At 42.5% G+C, this 6493-nt stretch overlaps 1 long non-coding RNA gene across 1 annotated transcript; it reads left to right on the top strand.

The window, feature by feature from the left end:
• Positions 1 to 2742: 2742 nt before the first annotated feature.
• LOC138789443 (uncharacterized) lies at positions 2743 to 5666 on the top strand. Its single transcript, XR_011362718.1, has 3 exons — positions 2743 to 2788; positions 4443 to 4456; positions 5623 to 5666. It is a non-coding gene; the product is annotated as an uncharacterized lncRNA (long non-coding RNA).
• The last annotated feature ends 827 nt before the right edge of the window (positions 5667 to 6493 follow it).

Below are 6493 nucleotides of genomic sequence, written 5' to 3'. Positions count from 1 at the left end.
TGTCTGTGTGCTGCTGCTGCTGCAGCAGTCCGGCACTGACCTTGTGCGAGCGCGCGGGAGACGGAACAGCGCGGCGCCAGAGATGATTGGCAGGTGGGCGGGCCAGGGCGGCGCACGCACAAGCAGCGGTGCGCTGAGGCCGTACGCACCAGATTAAGATGGCGGCGGCCGGGGGAGCTGCGGCAGCATGCCGGGCGGCGTGCGGCGTAAAAAAATCAATAGCGATCTGGGTGGGCCCCTGCCAGAGTGGGCCCGGGGGCGGCCGCCCCCCCCTGCCCCCCATCAAATTTCGCTACTGATGACATGTAAAAAGTTTTGCAAAACGGCAGTGACACTTTAAGTTTAGCGATTCCATAACTTATAATAAACTTTTTTTTTTTTTTCTACAGGAGGTAAAGGATATGTAAGTAACTTCCCGCCACCAGGCTGGATCCTGTAGTTTTTTTAATTTTATTTACACTATTTGTGTCTTTGTTCTTGACTCGCCATCATCAAATGTACATTAGGTCTAGTTTTCTTACGCTTTAGTCCAATACTCCTCCAAGCACAAGAAACAAACATAAAAATGTATACGTGTTATGTTCACAACATCTCCCCCAATATCCAGAAGGTCCCTTCACTTCTTGGACACAGAGAATATAGGAGAGGTTATCTTCTGTTCTTTGCTGGTGGAGACATCTCCTTGGATTAGGCTGGGTTCACACTGCGTTTTTGCAATAGTTTTTTTTCATCCGTTTTTTGCAAAATAAACGGATGAAAAAAACAGATGCATCCGTTTTGATCCGTTTTTCCATTGACTTCCATTGTAAAAAAAAAACGGATCCGTTATTTTTTGACGGACACAAAAACCTAGCTCACACTACTTTTGCGTCCGTTAAAAAAAAACCGGATCCGTTTTGATCCGTTTTTTTTTTTTACAATGGAAGTCAATGGAAAAACAGATCAAAATGGATGCACACAAATGCATCCGTTTTTTCCATCCATTTTTCATCAGTTCTTTGCAAAAAACAGATTGCAAAAACGCAGTGTGAACCTAGCCTTATTGCTAGATGATTGATATGAGGCTTTTATGGGAACCCAGGACCCCAGGTCTATCCATTGAGCCCCCTTGTTACCTTGAGGCACACCTCATATTTGCCATAACCTGGGTATAAGCCTTGGTTGCTACAGCCACAATGCAGAGTACTAACCCCTATGCTGCTATAGTTAAAAATTTTAAAAACTTTTGTTTGTTTTTTTACTCATCTCAATCCCAATTGTGTTATATTTCTACTGACCCATAGAATTTTTTTTTCTGTATGTTAAAGAAGCAGTTCACAAAAAATTATTATTTGCCTCCCTGCTAGGCACTGGTGCATATACTCACCGCAGCTGATCGGTGTCCCGCGGTGCCGTTCAAATTCGGCGCGTGATCACGCCAGCCTCTGCTGTGACCCCTCTTCTGTCTCCTGTGATTGCCGAAAGTCACACTTTCCAATGCATTCTCTATGGAAGCGAGTGACTTCCGGCTTTCAATCACAGGACACAAAGGAGGGGTCACAGCAGTGTTTGACATGCGCACGCGCCAAATTTGAACAGCACTGCGGGACCGGAACAAAGCCGCAACACCGATCAGCTGCGGTGAATATACATACCAGCACCTACCGGGGGTGGGGGCTGGGGCTAATAATAATTTTTTGTAAGCGGTAAACTTCTTTAAGTCAAAGAAGATGTTGTAGGCTTTTTGAGCCTTCCCCCTTAAAATTTGATATGTACCCCAAAATGATTCCTATAAAAACAATTTGCCCAATGAAATACAAGACCTAATGAAGTTTTATTATCATTTACTTATTAACATTACCGTATTTTCTGACGTATAAGACGACTTTTTAACCCTGAAAAATCTCAGAAGTCGGGGGTCGTCTTATACGCCGGGTATGATCGCCTCATACAGTGGGGGAGCCCAAAAACGGCCGAATCCCCGACCATTTTAAAGAAAACACAATTCCACTGACTGTCAACTGTTTCCGGCAGCCGTACGTCTTCCATCATGTTTCTGGCGCAGGCAGTTTGATGCACAGCTTCTGCCTGCGTCGGAGGTCCGCGAAGCTCTCACGGCAGCCGAGCGTCTCATCGGAGAAGCTCGGAGATACTTGGCTGCCACGAGAGCTTCGGGAGAATGGCAGAGGAGCCAGAAGTCCCCGAAGCCTCTGTCATTCTCCTGAAGCTTTCCCGGCCAGCCGAGCGTCCCCGAGCTTCTCCGATGAGACGCTCTGCTGCTGGGAGAGCTTAGGGGACCTCTGGCGCAGGCGCCGGGAACATGACGGAAGACGCCCAGCTGCCGGGAACTGGTGACAGGTGAGTTGATTGTTGTTGTTTTTTTTTTCCAACTTCAACTTCAGCTTCAGGCAGGGGTTAACATTTTCCGGCGTATAAGACCAACCCCTAAAAATCTTTTTAAAGGTCAGGGGTCGTCTTATACCCGCCAGAAAATACGGTATCTAGCATTTAGAGAAATGTTATGTAATGATATTATGATTGCCTAATATACAGAATCACTGATAACAAAAACTGGATTCACATTTTACATTAGTTTGATTGTAGGGACACGACCACATGTCTTGTTTTTTTTTACCATTTCATGGACGTTATTTGGCCAAGAAATGACGGCCATCCCCAAAAAAAAAAAAGGCGGTTAAATGGCGAAAAAATGGTGTTGTGTGGTCGTGGCCCAATTTCCTTTTTTAACACGTTTTTTTCTTTTAGCATACACATGGAAATAGGACTACCAATGGGACTATGGGATCAGGTAAGTTTTCTCCTATATTTCTCCTTCTACTCATCTATAGAAGTCACATCCTTGTTATCCTGCTTTATAGGGAACCTGTCAGCCTCAGGATATGTGCACACTACGGAATCCCGACAGAATGCCCGCCGTGGATTCCGCAGCTCTCACCCCCTCACGGACTCTGGCGGCCCCGCGCATCTCCGCTGCTGCCATAGATTCCATTGTATGGTTTGCCAGATTCTGCTGTCCGCCCGAAGAATGAACCCACTCATTGTTTGGTCGGAGGGTGGAATCTGGCAAACCGTACAATTAAGCCTATGAGAGCAGAGGAGATGCGCGGTGCCGCCAGAGTCCAGTCTAATATGTGTGACTCGTCTAATATGGATTGGTGTATATTTGGTTCCATTATCTTGTGACTTATTTATTAGAATGTAGCCCTGCCATAGTGAATGAACCTAAGTAAAAAGTCACAGAAAAAGTTGCAAAAATGCAAAAACTTTGCACGCGTATTCACTTAGTACTGACCAGATGTAGGCCTGCACCAGCTTATGCAACTTTTTAAAAAGTCGCAAATGATAAATTGGGCGCTAATCCCGGATTATGCGAACATTTGGGTGAATACTTAAAATAGGCAGGTTTAAAAAAGTTGCATCTAAAAAATATCGACCTTCGAATACTGGTTCATAAATAGAACTTCCAATCCAATTATTCACCTAAAAATAGGTGCAAAGCCCTTGATAAATTTCCCCCAATGTGCTTTAAAGGGGTTATCCAGTGCTACAAAAACATGGCCACTTTCCCCCTCTCTTCTCTCCAGTTTGGGTGGGGTTTTAAAACTCAGTTCCATTGAAGTAAATGGAGCTTAATTGCAAACTGCACCTGAACTGGAGACAACAGTAGGGGGAAAAGTGGCCATGTTTTTGTAGCGCTGGATAACCCCTTTAAATTAAGGGATTCCATAACCTTTGCCAGGGGTTGTACATGAATAATGAATATATTTGAGCACTATTGCTCTATCCTTGAAAAGCATTGTCTTCCATTGCAGAGATCTGTTGGGCAGCTGCTGCCTGGGATCAGTAGTAAGGGGCCTATTCCGCGGAGTGATAATCGGCCGAATCGGCCCGATTCGGCCGATTATCGCTCCGTGGAATAGAGACAACGATCAGCTGATGATCATGTCATCAGCTGATTGTTTATTTAGGTGCAAACCTAAAATCATCAGGCACCCACCACGCATCGCTACGTGGCATAGCGATGAACAGAGGGTGACCGACGATGGGAGAAGGAGCGCAGGAGAAGATCTGCATCCTGAAAAGGTAAAGTATGATGTTTAAACAAGGGCTGCAGGGACATCATTACCGCTAAACGATTATCGGGCCGTGGAATAGGCCCAGTAAACAAGCGCCGATCTAGCAGATCAGCGCTCGTTTACATTGCTGATCGGCCCCCATTGGACAGTCAAATAGGATCCTTACTTAGTTTAATCAGTGTCACTTTACACACTGCAGTACATAAGGGGTTAAACAGAAGGACATATGACTGCTCTTATCTTCCCCATGCATCCCCGGGGCCCCCCTCCCACAGGCCCCATAGCAGCTGCCTACCCTGCCTCTATGGTAGCTACGCCACTGAAAATGAAACGTGAGAATAATAAACTTTTTTTTTCTTTCTACAGGAGGTAAAGGACATGTAAGTAACTTCCCACCACCAGGCTGGATCCTGTCGTTTTTTTAAAATATTTTCTTTACACTATTTGTGTTTTTGTTCTTGACTTTCCATTATTAATTGTATATTAGGTCTAGTTTTCTTACGCTTTAGTCCAAGGACTCCTCCAAACACAAGAAACAGACATAAAAATGTATACGTGTTATGTTCACAACATCTCCGCCAATATCCAGAGGTGATCCAGAAGGTCCGTTCACTTCTCGGACACAGAGAATATGGGAGAGGCTATCTTCTGTTCTTTGCTGGTGGAGACATCTCCTTGGGTTATTGCTGGATGATTAATATGAGGCTGTTATGGGACACAGGACCCCCAGTCTGCAAGGCAACTCTGCTATCCTCCTATCAGGAGTACTAATTCCTATGGGGGACATTTATCAAGACGGTGTTAAATAATGCCCCTCCCCCAGTTTACCGGACTGATTTACTAAGAGCCTATTAGGACACCGGCCCTGCACCTAGCCCAGTTATTGTGCATCAAATCTATATCTGCTCAGGAGGTGTACATCATGATAAATCTGGTACCTCTTTTTGGGGTATGCCACAGTTTAAAGTATAAAAACTTTAGTTTTTTTTCCTTAGCTCAATCCCAATTGAGTTACATTTGTTCTGACCCATAGAAAAGTAAGTGTTATTTTTTTCCGTATTTTAAAAAGTAAAAAAAGATTGAATTGTTAGTTTTTATTTTCTTTTTTTGAGCCTCCCCCTAAATATTCGATATGTACCCCAAAACGATTCCTATAAAAACAATTAACCCTGCGAAATACAAGATCTCATAGAGCCATATTTAAAATGTTTTTTTCTTAAGTTAATAATAATAATAATAATATTATTATTATTATTATTATTATTATTATTATTATTATTATTATTATTATATAGCATTTAGAGAAATGTTATATAATTGCCTAATATACAGAATCTCTGATAACATATACTGAATTCCCATTTTACATTAGTGTGATTGTCAGGCCACGACCGCACAACGTCTTTTTTTACTTTTTGAGGGACGTTATTTGGCCGAAAAATGGCGGCCATCCAAAAAAAAAGTCAGTGGCCGTGGCCCAGTTCTGTCATTGAAAATAGCAATGAAGGAAACGTTTCCTTTTTTAAGACATTTTTTTTTCTTTTAGTACGGACGTGGAAATGCGACTAGAAATGAGACTAAGGCATCGGGTAAGTTTTCCTCATATTTCACTTTCTAATCGTTTACAGCAGTCAGATTCTTTTTATCCTGTTTTAGGCTATGTTCACACAGTGCATGGGTAGCAGCCGTATTCCGCTGTGGAATTCTGCCACTTTTGCTCCGTGTTCACGTAGTCTAACCCCTTCATGACCAAAGTCATTGATGCGCGGATGTCAAGCTCTTCTAAGAGCTATAGCGCTTTTATTTTTCCACCTACAGGGCTGGTTGGGGTGTCCTTTTTTACGCCATGATCTCTAGATTTTTAGTTGGTATCATATTGGTGTAAGAAATGAATTTAGATTTTTTTCTAATATTCAGCAATTTTGGTGATTTTTTTTGTTTGTTTTTTCATTTACCGCATGGGAGCAATATTGTTATAGTTTGATCGGATAATTTTGCACGTTACGATATGTAAAATGTTTATTTTATTTTTTTTTCTATTTTTTATTTTTTTATTTGTATAATGGGAAAGGGGGTAATATAAATCTTTATTGGGGCATTTTATTAGTTTTTTTTTATATATGTTTTTTATATGTATTTATATTATTTTTTTTACACATTTTGTATTGCATATATAAGTCCATTTAGGGGACTTATATATGCAGTGCTCTGATTGCATATACTGATGAATGCTATGCCATAGCATAGCACAGCATTCATCCGTATTACCGGCGATCTGTGCATAGAGCAGACTCTATGAACAGATCGCCGATCCGACAGGACGGAGGAAAGTGGCTTACCCCTGCTTGTTGGTACAAGTGATCGCGATCGGGATCAGTCAGTGACAGGTCCTTGTCCTGTCACTGACTACCTTAAAC

Source organism: Dendropsophus ebraccatus, chromosome 4 (assembly GCF_027789765.1).
Source record: "Dendropsophus ebraccatus isolate aDenEbr1 chromosome 4, aDenEbr1.pat, whole genome shotgun sequence".
NCBI classification, from domain to species: domain Eukaryota; kingdom Metazoa; phylum Chordata; class Amphibia; order Anura; family Hylidae; genus Dendropsophus; species Dendropsophus ebraccatus.
The sequence above is the reverse complement of the archived record's forward strand: the minus strand, read 5'-3'. Positions and strand labels throughout refer to the sequence as shown.